Source organism: Camelus ferus, chromosome 8, assembly GCF_009834535.1.
Source record: "Camelus ferus isolate YT-003-E chromosome 8, BCGSAC_Cfer_1.0, whole genome shotgun sequence".
Lineage (NCBI taxonomy): Eukaryota > Metazoa > Chordata > Mammalia > Artiodactyla > Camelidae > Camelus > Camelus ferus.
In genome coordinates, this window is record NC_045703.1 from 33371493 (window position 1) to 33387625 (window position 16133).

A 16133-nucleotide genomic window follows, 5' to 3' on the forward strand; every position below is an offset into this window, starting at 1 on the left:
TTCACTCTTTTCAGGGAAGTAATTCAAAGGGAAGCTGGAAAATATCTTTTCATAAAAACAGAAATTTTCCTGAAAGTTGAGAGTCCCGCCTACACACTTCCTACACAGACCAAACCAGCATTTAATTTTCTCCTTAGGGAAAACACTATTGCTTGAAAACTCATTTTGTTAGTGCTGGCACAACAGTGTACTAAAGCATATTAAAACCAAAAAAATATTCAACACATGCAGATACTGAGGCTGGGATTCTAATTTTACCTAGTTCTGAGTAAAAATTTTCATGATAAAAGGGTATATCTTAGATTAACATCCATTTATATTTTCCTAACTCCTGTTTTCTTAAGTTCCTATTTTAAAAAGATCCCAAATTTCCCATATTTTTTGTTTGAAAATGAAATTTCAAAGATAATTGTTTTATAGAATCATAAAGAGGTCCTTTAGCAATTAGCCATTGCAAACCACAGATCAGGAAATTGGACCCAAAGGGTATTGCTTGGTGATGCTGAGTTAATCACCAGAAGAAAATGGTCTCCCTTAGACAGACAATACCTCCCCACTGCCACCACAGGCTCTAAGCATACTTTCATAATATTTACAACAAGGAGACCTCATAGAATCTTTATAAAATAATTAATTTGTGGGGAAAAAAAACCCACTGCATATATGCCTAAAATCCAAAATGTATTTGTTAAGGCCTGGCATAAGAGGAAGATGGAATTTACTGCCAATAGGTGCACATTTATATACTGAGCTTGTCCATGAAAACAGAAGATTACCAAAGAATATATAGCACACACAATATTGATATACTAAATGTTAACACTGACCACATAAATCAACTTAAAGAGATAGCTCCCATCTTTCACATAATACTTTTATCAGCTTTCTATACAGAGGTCTATTTTAAATGTTTTTAAAAAATATCTACTCACTTTGATATTCTGTTCTTCAATTTGTAAATCATATTCTTCTTCCTGTCAAACCTGTCGTCCACAGTAAATCTAGAATGGGATGCCTGGCTAAATTTCCTTTGTTATGGATATTACAAAATCAGACAGATAATATTTTCCAGGCATTTGAGACCTTCCCTGTTGACTGAATGAGCATTGATAACAGTTTAAAACACAGTATATACATTGTGAAAAGCATATGATCATGACTACATGTATAATTAACTTGGGAGCATAAAGGTGGTTTAAAGTCCATGACACTCTTATTTTGAAACTTTAAATTTTGTTTAGATTTCTAGTAATTCCTAAATAACTTATGCTTTTATCTATTGAAATGCATTTTACAATTACAATACTTGGCCTCAAACAAAATGTAAAATTAAGTCAATGACTGCCTGAAATTAGAGGAACAAGATCTTCTAAAGAATGAAAACTTTAGACGGCCTCAAACGAAATCCTTTTTTATTTCAAACTTAATGGTTGATCATTTTTCTAATATTTTAGTAGTTTTCCTACTTTAGTAAATATAGTATATAAAAATTGCTTTAACCTCTTTTATGACAGAAAATGTTACAGTGCCTTAGAGTCACTGGTAACAATTACAATTAAATGGTTGTGTAGATTTATCTGGAAAAGTATGACATATTGATGAGAACCTACGTTGACCATAAGAAACACCCTGCAATTATTATGTTGTCTTTTAAAGTCTTTGAAATGAGTTGTTGTTTCTTGTTTGTATTTTAGAGCTATTCATGGACCCTTAGCAGAAATATGGTGCAGTCACAATCTTTTCTCAATTGGACCACCATGCATCCTGCCAATTTCTGTGATTTGTCTTTCTTCTTCTTACAGAGAAATCCTAAGAAAGCAAATGATGGTTCCTTACAATTTCACTTTACTGAATTCCAGTTAATTAAGGCTTTCTAAATCCAAATCAAGATAATATACACATAAGTAAAAGGTTTCTTTCTTGATTCATCTAGTTGAATTTTATTGTGCAATTACCTATATTTATTTAAGTCCTTTATACAAAAATTAGGATAGAGCATTCCCTTAAGTCCTGAATATGTCCCTATTTTTTCCCTCTGACTGTTAATAAAAATAATTGTATTTTTTTCAGATGTTAGAAATAATTTTATTCATTTTGACACATAAGAAGTCTAAGTTTATAGGAGGTCAAAAGAGTATTAAAGGCCACTCCTATACCCACGCCCTGGGAGAGTCTCAACCAGAGCATGGAGAATCAGGAGAAGGCAAACAACGGGCCAGATGTTCAACATAGTTGTGATAGGAGGCGGCATCTCAGGATTGTCTGCTGCCAAACTCTTAAATGAACATGGAGTTAATGTTTTGGTTTTAGAAGCTCGGGACAGAGTTGGAGGAAGAACACATACAGTGAGGAATGAAAATGTTGATTACGTAGATGTTGGCGGGACTTATGCAGGACCGATCCAGAACAAAATCTTTCGGTTATCTAAGGAACTGGGTTTAGAAACCTACAAGGTTAATGTAAATGAGTATCTTGTTCATTATGTCAAGGGGAGAACTTATCTATTTCGGGGCACCTTCCCTCCAGTATGGAATCCCACTGCATATCTGGATTACAACAATCTGTGGTGGACAATGAATAATATGGGAAAGGAGATCCCAGCTGATACCCCGTGGGAGGTTCCACATGCGAGGAATGGGGTAAGACGACCATGAAAGATCTCACTGATAAAATCTGTTGGCCAAAGACCGCTAGGCAGTTTGCATCTCTGTGAATATCAGTGTGACCTTGGAGCCCCACGAGGTGTCTTCCCTCTAGTTCTTGTGGTACGTGAAGCAGTGTGGAGGCACCACTCAGATATTCTCAGTTACCAATGGAGGCCAGGAATGGAGTTTGTAGGTGGATCTGGTCAAGTAAGCGAACAGATAATGCAACTGCTCGGGGACAGAGTGAAGCTGAGGTGTCCTGTCACCTCTGTTGACCGGTCAGGTGACAACATCACCACTCGGACACTGAATCATGAACTTTATGAGTGCCAATACATAATTAGTGCCATTCCTCCAATAAGAAAATAAGTTTGACTGCCAAGATACACTTCAGACCAGAGTTCCCATCAGAGAGAAACCAGTTAATTCAGTGCCTTCCAATGGGAGCTATCATTAAGTGCATGATGTATTACAAGGAAGCCTTTTGGAAGAACGATTATTGTGGCTGTATGATCACTGAAGATGAGGAGGCTCCAATTTCAATAACCCTAGATGACACCAAGCCAGATGGATCACTGCCCGCCATCATGGGCTTCATACTTGCTCGAAAAGCTGACTGCCTTGCTAAAATCCATAAAAAAATACGGAAAAGGAAAATCTGTGAACTCTACGCCAAAGTGCTAGGACCCCAAGAAGCTTTACAACTGGTGCACTATGAAGAGAAGAACTGGTGTGAGGAGTAGTACTCCAGAGGCTGTTACACCGCCTACCTCCCCCGAGGGATCATGAATCAGTACGGAAGGGTGATTCGCCAGCCAGTAGGCAGAATTTACTTCGTTGGCACGGAGACTGCCACACAACGGAGTAGTTACATGGAAGGAGCAGTAGAGGCTGGGGAACAGGCAGATACAAAGATCTTGAATGCTTTGGGGAAGGTGTCAAAGCAAGACATATGGGTCGAAGGACCAGAATCATTGGATGTTCCACCTGTAGAAATCACCCACACCTTCTGGGAGAGAAACCTGCCATCCGTGTCAGGCCTGCTGAAGATCATCGGGTTTTCCACGTCGATAACTGCCCTGTGCTTTATGGTGTACAGATTCAGGCCGCTAAGCTGATCCTGAAGTTTCGGCTTTGTGCTTTCTGCTTACTCTTTCCCAGCAACATCAAAAGCAAAATCTTGAGAATGTAAAACGGTGTCATCGGATCATCTTTAAGTGTTCTGATTTAACCCTTCAGTTTAATCTCCATCAGTGGATCACTTCATTAATTTCGGTAAGATCAAATTCCATCAAGAGATTTGTCTGTAGACCACCTCGTGTTGATTGGTAGAAAATAATCCTGTGATCAATTTCTTAATTTCAAAAGTTAAAGTTGACGTGCTCATAAGGAAAAAAAAAAAAGAGTATTAAAGGAGTGCTTGAAATAAACAAGCTGTCCGAACAGTTTCATTGTGCAGAGATCTGCAATCTAACCAGTTTTGCTGCAATGGAATTTCTTATACAGGCATACAGACTTACACGCACATACATATCTACATGCATGATTTAATGGGATTAGTCCTAGGCACATTCTAAGGAAACAATGATATTACTCAAACTGTGCCCATAAAACACCTTAGAATAGCAGCAGAAGAACCACTATGCTAGGGAAGAGAGAAGTTTCTAGCACATTGTGACAGGAATACCCTGACTTACTGACAAGATTCATTACCTACAATTGGAGGAAAATGCATGTTAAAAGATAAATGTTTAATGAGGAAGGTATAGCTCAGTGGTAGAGTGCATGCCTAGCATGCACAAGGTCTTGGGTTCAGTCCCCAGAACCTCCAATAAGAAAATAAGTAAATAAATAAGCCTAATTATCTCCCCCTCAAAAAAATTTAAAAGATAAATGTTTAAAGTAAATGACCACTGGTTTCATTCCCGACACAGAGAGGACACAGCTTGCCTTTTATTTCTCCTGTTGATGGTAGGCTACCTTGACTGCAATCAGGCGATGCAGGGACCCTGCCAGAAGAAATGCACACACTAGTCAAGCAGAGCCCAAAGGACCCAAGATGACTCCTAGAAGGGCGGGCACTGTGGTTCCACCAGTCCCACGTTGCTAGTGCCATGCCACTCCAGGGCCAGGACCATGTTCTCAGGCCTGTTCCTGAGCTTGGTCACTGAGCAGAGAGGTTTCTACGCTCCTATCATTCGTAGTTATCTCTCTGGTCCTGCTCCACTTATGTTCAGCCTCACAGGTTTTCAGTGTCAATAATAAATATGTTTTCAGTGTTAAAAGAGTTCAGTCCTCTCGCAAATCAGATATTGTTCAGTATCACTTAAAATCCTGATGAAAATTATCAGCCACAGAAAATCCATAGTTCAATGGAGGCCTTGGAAGGGTTAACATTTTCCAAAAAAAGCTTTTTTTTTGTTCCACTGGGTAAAAAAATATCTTCCCTGCTTAGCTTCAAGGAAACATTATTTGAGACAGACTCAAACATAACTTTTGTTAGTTACATTCATGACTTTCCACTGGCCTAACTTTTCATTGCAAACATGTGCCAAGAACACCGTAATATGCTCTCTGGTGAGGCATTTTAGGCATATTCTGTGACTCTGCTCAGTCTGATTCTTCTGCCTCCATGTTCTCCAAACCCATCCCTGTCTGTTACTCATAACGTTACTTATCATATCAGATCTTCTCTTATAGCTCTCTGTTTGCAGACTGTTCTCCCCTACAAGACTAACAGCTCCTTAAGATAGAAAGTCTTCCTTAACTTTGTACTTTCTCTTACACTTAGTATACTCACAATGAACCACAAGACCCCCTTCCACCTTGTACATTTTGTTATGTGACATCTTGCCCTGCTCACATTCAGATCATGTGAGATGCAGATGTGAAAGTATTTTGAAAATGAGAAGAAAACCCCAATCCAAATGCAAGACACAATATTAATCTATAAGATAATAAACAATAAAAACTGCTTTCTCTGAACAATGTTTATCAAGGATGATTTCTTAAGTCAGTTATTATAGCTCTGTATTGATGTCTTAAATACATTAATATAGAAAACAGCATGAACATTTCTGAAAATCTTTCTAAAAATTTGTACGTGTCATGGAAGAAAGATGCAGAATTGATGTACAATATTGCATACACAGCTCATGCTAAGTGAATATGAATAAGCAAAATTAGTTTAAAAAAAAGCAGCATGTTAATTAGTAATAGGTAGGTGATAATATGGAGAAACCAGCCATGATGATTAATTTTATGTGTCAACCTGACTAGCCACAGGGCAGCCAGATTAAACATTATTTCTTAGTATGTCTCTGAGGTAGTTTCTGGATGAGACTAACATTTCAAGTAGCAGACCCAGTAAAGTAGATAACCCTCCCCAAAGTGGGTGAGCATCATCCAGTCCACTGAGGACCAAAGGCAGAGGAAGGAGGAATTTGCCCCTTTTTTCCTGCCTCACTGATTGAGCTGGGACATCTCATCTTCTCTGGCCCTTGGACTGGGATTTACATCATCTGCTCCCCTGTTTCTCTGGCCTTCAGACTCAGACTGAATTACACCACTGGCTTTCCTGGGTCTCCTGCTTAGTTAGCAGATTGTGCTCAACCTCCATATTTACGTGAGCCAATTCCTCATAATAAAAAACTCTCTCTCCCGACCAGCTTTTCAATCATACTAAGCTAGGTGCTGCTATGAAGGGATTTGGCAAATGTAATTAAAGTCCAAGTCAGCTGACTTCAAACAAATCCAAAGAGAGATTACCCTTAGGGGACCTGGCTTAATCAGTTGGAAGGCCTTTAAAAGAAAGCTTAAGACTTCCCTGAGCTAAAAGACTTCAAAGCAGCAGCTGAATGTACAATTACTCTCTCTTCCCCCTGGATCAATCTTCCTGAGTGGCTGCTGCCTGAGGACAAACTTCAGCCTGTGCTCACAGGGTTCCAACCTGCTCATGACTTTTCCCTCCTGACCACCTTTGCTGTGGACTTCAGGCTTGCTCAGAGACCCCCATGATGGCAATACGTAGGTTAGTCCCATGTCATAAATACACACATGCACACACACCCCACACACAGATTCCCTTCTTATTCTGTTTCTCTGGTTCAACCCTGACTAATGTAGCAAGAGTTCAATGAGTATTTGTTGAATGAAAAAAATAAATAAAATAGAAAAACTGGAAGAATATGCTATTATTTATCTATTGCTGTGTAATGAATCATGCCAAAACTTAAGGGCTAAACACAGTAGCAATCATTTATCATCTCTCATGTTCTTGATAGGTCAGGAATTTGGGAGGAGCAGAGTCTGTAGCTATTGCCTGGGTTCTCTCATGAGGTTGCAAAGCCAGGGTGTAGTCATCTGAAGGTCTGACCAGAGCTAGAGGATCCACTTCCACAGAGGCTCAGTCACATGGCTTGTGGGTGGATGCTGGCTGTTGGTAGGAGGTCTCAGTTCCTCTTCTTATGGGCCTCTCCAGGGACGCCTGAGTATCTCCAAACATGGTGGCTAGATTTCCTCAGAGGGATCTATCCAAGAGACTGGAACAGAAGCTGTGGTTTCTTTAATGATTTAGTCTCAGGAGTCACACACAGTTACTTTCAAATGATTTTAATTCTCACATGGATCAGCCTGATTCCATAGGGAAAGAGGCTACACAAGGGTGTGACTATCAGGAGGTGAGGACCATTGGACGCCAAGTTGGAGGCCAGACACAAATACAGAGCAAAATACTAACATCAGATATCTCTGGATATTGGGATAAAGTGTATGCTTTTATTCTTTGTGCTTTTCTGTCTTTTTAAAAAATTTCTACAATGAAAATGTGTTATTTTTAAATCAGAGACAAATACATATTTTCATCTATCTGTATGTATATATACATATATGCACTTTTAGGCATATTGATCTTGGAGAAACTGTCACCATCTCTAAAGTTCTCTAAATTCTTCTTATATCCAGGATTGAATTTCCATAGGCCTAAATATAAAATTTCTCTCACTACAATGTAACTAAATCAAGTCATTTGGAAGAACATTCACCTGGATATGTTTTAGAAAAGAAAAAAGGCATTGTAATTAAAAAAAAAGTTTCAAAGATAAACTCATGTTTTAAAGTACAGAATACTTTTAACAATAATATCTTCTATACCCATATAATTAAATGACAATATAATTAAGAAAATATTTGGGTAGTGGATGTGGAAAATGGAGGTGGCAACATTTATTTAGAAAGCTAGACACTGATTTTCAAATTTACAAAGATGTTACAAATAATCACCAGTTAAAGTAAGCTACATGAAAATTCTTTCACTTTTAGAACTTTATTTTGCATCATTTTTTTAGGTTTAAACTCATTTTATAAGTTGTATGTTATGGACTGATTTATGTCCACCCTCCCCAAAATTGACAGGTTGAAGATATAACTCTGATGTTACTGAATTTGGAGAGAGGATCTTTAAGGAGATAATTAAGGTTAAATGAGATCACATGGGTGGGGTTTTAACCCAACCAACTAGGATCCCGATAAGGCAGGGAAGAGACATCAGGAACTTGAGCACAAAGAGGAGAAGCCACGTGAGGACACAGTGACAACCAGTCTCTGCAAGTGAATGAAAGAAACCTCAGGAGAAACAAAACATGCTGACACCTTGATCTTGGACTTCCGTGAGAAATGAATTTCTGGGTTTAAGCTGCCTAGTCTCGGTATTTTGTATTAATCCTAGAAGATTAATACACTGCATAAATTAAGACCTATGATAACTGAGCAATATCTTAAACAATAAAATATTTTGAGTACTGATGTCAGCCATATTAGTCTCTGAAAATTTTGAAAATTATGAAAACAGAAAAAATAATGAAATAAAGTCATTTACAATCTACCACCTACTCTTCACTTAACAGTATTTCCTTCTATCCTTTTTCTATGTATATATACTTTTAAAAAGTAAAATTAGAGTCACCCCATTATGCATGTTCTTTAATCTTAGTTTTGCATACATATATGCTTTATATATGTGTGTGTATACATATGTATATATATATGCAGAGTGTATATATATATACATGAGTGTATATGCATATGGGTGTGTATATAATGAGCATATGATGACTCTTTCCTCTGTTTAGAAATACTCTTCAGAGATGTGATTTTAGTAGCTATATAGTATTTCACAGATGTACATATAGATAATGGCTGTTGAGTGTTCACTGTATAGATATGCTGTAAGACTGCTATGTATTTGTATGTCTTGATTACACACACTTCTCTCCTACTAGACTAGATCTTTTAAGATATAGATGTGACTTTCATCCTTTTCCTCCAGCATATAACACTGTTTCTTGGCACAAGGATGACACTTAATAAAGTTGAACTGAGATGAACTAGATTATGATTACCTTCTCATTTCAAGAATCAGTGTTTAGCGCCTTGCAACTGGTGGCTCCACCCTAATTTCTCCATCCCACTTTAAGGAGGCGCATCCTCGGACCACGAGAGACACAGAACACACAGAGCAGTGCCTACAGGGGCGTTAAGAGCACTAGTCTAGAGGGGAAATTTGATCACACAACTTCCCTTGCCAGTTTCTCCCACATTTACATCACGCTTTCCCCTCCAGAGAAGGACTGAATCTCTCTTCTAGATCCAGTTGAAAAAGTCCCAAGGAAAAAACTGTGGGAAGGGAGCAAGGTACACAGCTAGTGTGGGTGAAGGACATCTACCAGGAAAAGTGGAACTGATTCTAGAAGGGATGGAAGCTGGGCAGAGGAAACAGTATGTTTCCCAGCAGAAGATCTGGACAGGATTATACACGGGGGCCTATTGTCCCTAAATGGTCTGTCATTTCTCCTTCACGTATTACCTGAAGTCCTTACTAACTTTCCAGTTCAGGAAATTGAAGACAGTTACAGTTTTTGACACTACTAATCTAAGAGCACCAAGTGGAGAAGAGGGAGGGAAACTGATTTCTCTGACAAAGTGATTTCTCTGGGAAAAAAAATATTCTAGGATTTTCCAATCTGATTTTGAGTAAAATTTTATTGACATTTAATTAATATTGAAGTCAAAAGTTAGGCTCAGACTTTGGTTGGCAATAGACACTGGGATTGGGTCCTAAAGCTGGTTTGTACCTGCTCATAAAAGCCAACTGTTAAACTCTGGCAAAAAACTTTGGTGAGCCAGTTGTTAAACACAGATATTATTTAAAATTGAACTATACAAACTAAATATTAAATAAGTGATATTAAACACAAAGGTAATAATATTCAAAATCCATCACCTCCTAATAAGTTGATTATGTTTGACTATACCAACTCTTGAATTTATTCATATTTATTGTACCTGCATGGTAGAAATACAAAACAGTAGCAAGTTATCATGCATCTCTCTCCATTGTCAACCTGAAATCAACCAAGGTGAGAGTACGTACACCATGGAAATTAGCAAACACTACAAATGGGATCTCTTTTTTTTTATGAGAAAACTGTTAAATATTTACCATCGCACCACTGGACATCATCTTCAAACATTAAAGAAATCAATTTAATTTGAACAGTTATGACTTTTGGGACAAATGGCTTAAAACAATCTAAAATGATTTTAAAATATTACCTCTGATCTCTACTGGCCAAATTTAGGGCAATTTGAACACTACAATGTCCAAAAGAGATTACAATATATTACATTAAAAAATTTTTTTTAAGAATCCATGGTACTAAAATAGAGAAGGAGGAAAGAGGAAAGCACTGTTACACAGAAGAATGTAGCTAATAAATGTAAAAAACAAATAGAATTAGAAAATCTCCATTTACAGCTTCATTGTAAAAACTGAGTCAGATAAGGATCATTGGTAAATGTTATAATTATTAGAAGAAAGGTTATTGGAGGGCACAATATTCACATGATCACCCTACAGATAATTTCTTAGTTTCAAAAAGGAAGTAATCTGGTGAAAACATTTAAACCAAGAGATCAAGCTTAGCTTCACCAGCGAAGGAACACAGTGACATTACATAATGCAACACGTTATACACATCACTCATGTGGTATTCTTGCCAAAAATGTTCAACCTGAACCTAATCATGAGGAATTAATCAGACAAATCCATTTTGAGGAGCATTCTACAATGTTTTAGAGCCCTAAAAATATCAATGTCAAACAGAAAAAAAGGTAGAGAGGTTGTTCTAAAATAGATTAAAGGAGACTGAGGAAACAACCAAATGCAATGTATTATCTTTGCTTGGGTCCTGAAACAACAACAAAAAAAGTAGGAAGGGAAGTTTGAGGTCCATTTAGAAACTTTGAACGTGCACTCTACATTTGATAATATTATTGCATCAGTGTTAAATTTCTTGAGAGTGATCATTTTATTGTGACTTTGCAGGATATTACCCATGTTTTCACAGGCTTAAGTAACATTTGCAACTTAAGAAAACTTATGTGCATGCACACACACACAATGCAAATGTAGCAGAATGTTAAGAATTGGTGAATCTATGTGAAGGATATACAGGCATTCATTATACTCTTCTTTATCTTACTTTTCTAAAGAATTGAACTTTTTAAAATAAAAAGTTAGGTAAAATACACAAAGTGGGAGAGAAAGAAAAGAAGGGTAAGGAAGAAGAGGAGGAGGAAAGGAAGAGAGGGAGGAAAGATCCACCAGGAAACACCTAATGAAGAAAGACCTTTAAGACTCATCATCTAATCAGGAACCAGCTACCCTTGAAATAAAAGCTTAAATATAATGTTCCTATAATCATAAATGCAAACAAGACAAGACACTTAGAGATAAGAGGAAATATACCATTGCTTGTTATAAAATTTGAGATTAATCTTAATATTTATAAATTCAATAGTGATATATTCATATTATGATAAACAATTTTATTCATATCATAATATTTATATTTAGATGGTATCAACATCCTGAAATAATATGCAGCCATCAAAAGACTCACAAAAACAAAGGGAATAGAAAAACACAATATAATTTTAGCCAAAGAAGCAGTAAATATTCTCCAGATGAGCTTCATTTTTATTTTTTATTATAGCATTATTAACATGAAAAATGCACACATCTTAGGTATTCAGTTTTATGAATTCTGGAAATTGTGTATGCTGGTGTAACTACTAACCAAAACAAAAAATAGAGCATTTTCATCACCCTCCTAAGATTCCCTCTTGCCCATTTGCAATCAATTCCTTGCCTCTATTCTCACTAGGCAATCATTTTCTTATTTCTGTCTCTATAGATTAGTTTTGCCTGTTCTTAGACTTCATATAAATGGCATCATACAATATTTACTCTTTCATGTCTGGTTTCTTCTGCTTAATAATTATATGAGATCATTACATTTTGAGATACATTCATGTTGTTGAATGTATTAGGAGTTCATTCTTTTGTATTGCTAAGTAATAACTGATTGTATAAATACACATTTTGTAAGAATTCCACCGTATAAATTCACTTTTCCTTCTCCCTGTTAATAGACATTGGACTGTTTGCAGTTTTAAGTGTTTATGGATAATCTCAATATTGCCACGTCTTAGGTTATTTTGTGGACATGTGTTTAACTTCCCTCCAGAAAATATCAGAAATGGAGTAAGTTAGGTGTAAACTTTATAATACCTGCTAGGAAATTCACCAAAGTGTATATGCTATTTTACACTCTCACCAACAATAATGAGAGTTCCAGTTGCTCCATATACCCTCCAACATTTGGTGTTGTCAATCTTTTTCACTTCAGCCACCCTAATGAGTTGAAATAGTATTTCATAGTGGATATAATTTGCATTATCTAATGACTAATGATGACTAATGAAGTTGAATACTTTTGTTCCTATACTTACTGCCCACTTATGTATATATATAATATATATATCTTCTTCATTGAAGTATCTATAGTGATTTAAAAATATATCCACAAATTATTTGATATTCCTTCATTTAAAAGGTGGAGCCTAATTTCCTTAAATCTGGGCTGTACTCAGTGACTTGATTTTAATAAAGAGACTATGGTTGAAGTGATGGTGTGCATGTCTAAAACAGAATGTGAAAGGCATTGTGACTTCCTCTTGGCTGTCTCTCTTGGATTGCTCACTCTGGGGGAGGACAGCTGCCATATCATGAGGACATTCTCAAGTAACCTATAAAGAAGCCCACGTGGCAAGGAACTGATGCCTCCTGCAAACAGCCATGTGAGTGAGTCATCCTGCAAGGGAGTCTTCCAGCTCCAGTCAGACCTTCAACTGACTGCAGCCCCAAGTGATATATTCACTGTAGCCTCATAAGCAACACTCAACCAGAACCATGCAGCTAACTTTCCCCCAAATTCCTGACTCTAAAAAGTACAAGATAATAAATATTTGTTGCTTTACCTAATTTTTATACAAAAATAAATAATTACTATGTATTATTAATTTATTACTGATTTTAGGAGCTTCTTTATACATCTGGATACAAGCCTTTTGTCATATATATGTACTGAGAATATTTTTTTCCCCAGTTTATGACTTGTCTGGTCATTTCTGAATGATGTCTTCTAATGAGTAAAGAAATTTTGTATTGTTGAATTAAACATTATTTATCTTATTTCTCTTATGTGTTTGTTTTTTTTCCTATGAAATCTTTGTCCCAAGATCAAAATGGCCTCTTTTTATTCTTCTTAAAGCTTTGTTTCCGATTTTAAGTTTATGTCTATGACCTATTTCAAATTAATTTTTTGTGTATGGAGATATGGGTCAAAGTTCATTTGTTTTCTTCCATATGGATATTCAGTTGTTCCAGCAGCTTTGGCACATTAATTGATCTTGATTTAATTGTTTAAAAAGATAATATACACACAAAAATGCTAAAAGTAATTCTAAAAATGTTCACCATGATTATTATTAAGCGGTAGGATTAGAAGTGGTTTCTTGTCTTCTTTAGATTTTTCTGTATTTCCTTAATTTTTGACAACGAACCTATAATACTTTATACCCAAAATGTATGAAACATTTAATTTTTCACATTTACTTTTCCTTCTTTGCTTTAAATATAGCATAAAATCTGTAAAATTATAGCTTAAAATGCATGTAAATACACGTATCTTTAGAAAATTTATATGTATGACTCTATACAAATGAATACAGTAATATCTTACTAATTTAGATAAAAGTCCATCTGAATAAATGGACACACTGTAAAAAGTATTATAAAAATTATTTTATATTTAAGCTCAATTTTTATTACTTTCATTTATATTGAATAATTCTGAAAGTCCATAAAGTCTGCCAAGTAGAAAACCCTGGACTCCATTTTCAAATAAGAATACTTTGTCATTTCAATTTTGTAATTATTTATATTCAAATTATTTCTGTGCTGGTAAAGTGTTATACAAAGGCCCAGGCATCCTTTCCCTCCTACAAGGGTTAAACATTTATCTCCCAAGTTTGTACAGCATTCTTTGGAAACTCTCTCTTGTCAGAGCAAAAGTAAACATCAACCTCTATGTGTCTGAGTATCACAAATGTAGTCAAAATGAAAGCAGTTTTACTGTAACATGGTATTATTCCCAAAGAGATAAATATACACTGGCAAAAGAGGAAGACAAGCTTAGAATCAACAGTAAAAATGCATAACTCATCAGTTTCCATCACAGAAATGTCCCATAAAACTTTCTTCTTTCTGTTTTGAATCAGTTTTGGATTCCTTGAGTTTTGCTTGAGGTTTAAATTTCAGCCTTAAGTGATCAAACACCAGGTCTTTCAGCCTGGCTTTCTCACTTTCACAGCAATTCAAGCCAGCCTAGGAAATTCAACTTAACCAAAATACAGTCAAACTCTTGGAAAACTCTCAACACACCTGGCCTACATTTGAGCTGTATGACAACTGGGGTTTCAAGCTTCACTGCATTAATTTGTGGCACAACAGTTAGCCACATGCTTCTGGCGGGGGGGGGGGGGGGGCAGCGTGTGTGTGTGTGTGTGTGTGTGTGCTGCATCACCATCACCGGAATGCTGAGAATGGAGGTATGGCGGGGAGTGTAACAGCAGTCCTTCTAACAGACCAGGTAATCAAAACATTTCACTGTTAAAGCTACTGGGCCAACTGAAACGACACATGCGTACTGGTGAAACTGAGTAGAAAATTAGAAAACTACTGTATGGAAAGCAGCACTGTCAGAAGCATATCTACCAGAAGGGCCTTGCAACATGGAACAAATAGTTAACATGAATAAACATGGAGGGAGGAAAGAATCCTGGAAAAGCGATCACAAAACTGCAAAATGACTATTGAGGACTGAAAGATTTCATGTGGAAACTTTTCTGCAGCTGTGGCCGTTTGTCTGTATTAACAACAGACCTGTTTCGTTTTGTTTGGGGGTTTGACAAATTACAGTATCCTGTGCTCTTCTGTCTTGTGGAAAAACAAAGGAAACGTAGCTCTACAGATTATTCATTCTGTATTTTTACGTTTTCCCCACTTTTCCTGAGCTCTCTCATGGCTGTTGACTAGATGAGAAAGCCTTCAATCTTCAGTTGCAAAGTCAGAGGAAAAGGTTTGATCTTGGCAATTGTCAGTCAGTCTCTAATGGAAATGCAAGCTGTACGCTCTGGAAACCCTGGCTTCGGTGCCGGGGGATCATGTGCAAACTGCAGAGTGAGTGGTTGGGCTGGAATCTGGAACAGCGTTCCCAGGCCTTTGCCCAGTCTCCCATCCCCACAATTTCCATAACTGCTTATTCCAAACCTACTTCTCTGCTTGCTTGCAACCAATACAAATTAACATTTTCATCAAAAGCATTTACGTGCCTAACTGGTGAAGAAAGCAAGCTACTATAACAAGAAGTGAAACAGGACAAATGTAAAATTGTAAGAAAACAAAATCAGTTCAGAAAGTATTGCTTTTCAAGGACCAATGAAGGAGATCCTTGTGTTTTGTTGTTGTTTTTTCCTTGTCTTTTTAAGCTTAAGGAAAAGGACTTGGTCTCATTTAGGCAGAAAGGAGAATATTCTTAGCGCTTAACCCATGCCCCTCAACACACACACACACACACACACTTTTTTTTTTTAAAGAAGAGTTTGTGGGTGATGACTGGTTTGAAGAGAACTGGAATAACAGAGTACATGTCTATCACCTTCTATTCATTGTTATGACATGGGATCCAGAGGGCAGAAGAGGATTTCCTGCCTTTCTCCTATTTCTACTTATGAATACCATCCTTATTTTTTTCACAGTGCCTGTAGTGGGTTGAATGGTGGCCCCCAATAAGCTATGTCCATGTCTTAGCCACTAGAACTTGAGAATGTGATCTTATTTGGAGGGGGAAAAAAAAAGTCTTAGAAGATTAAATTAAGAGTCTTGAGATGAGATTATCTTGGATTACCCCGTTTAGCCCCCAAAGCAACAACAAGCACCCTTATGAGAGAAAGAAAAGAAAAAGGGAAAATGGAGACAGAGTTTGGAGTGATGCAGCCACAACCCAAAGAACAGCTGGAGCCCCC

At 36.8% G+C, this 16133-nt stretch overlaps 1 long non-coding RNA gene and 1 pseudogene across 3 annotated transcripts in view; one reads left to right on the top strand and one right to left on the bottom strand.

Moving 5' to 3' along the window:
• Nucleotides 1-16133, bottom strand: part of LOC116665341 — a 74917-nt gene that overhangs the window by 15270 nt on the left and 43514 nt on the right. The window contains exon 3 of one of the 3 annotated variants that reach the window (XR_004321912.1): nucleotides 4662-7186. The exons of the other annotated variants lie outside the window; for them this stretch is intronic. This is a non-coding gene — a long non-coding RNA (uncharacterized LOC116665341). Of the gene's footprint in view, nucleotides 1-4661; nucleotides 7187-16133 lie in introns of those variants that run through there. 3 annotated transcript variants of the gene reach the window in all.
• Nucleotides 2186-3763, top strand: LOC102509474 (annotated as a pseudogene).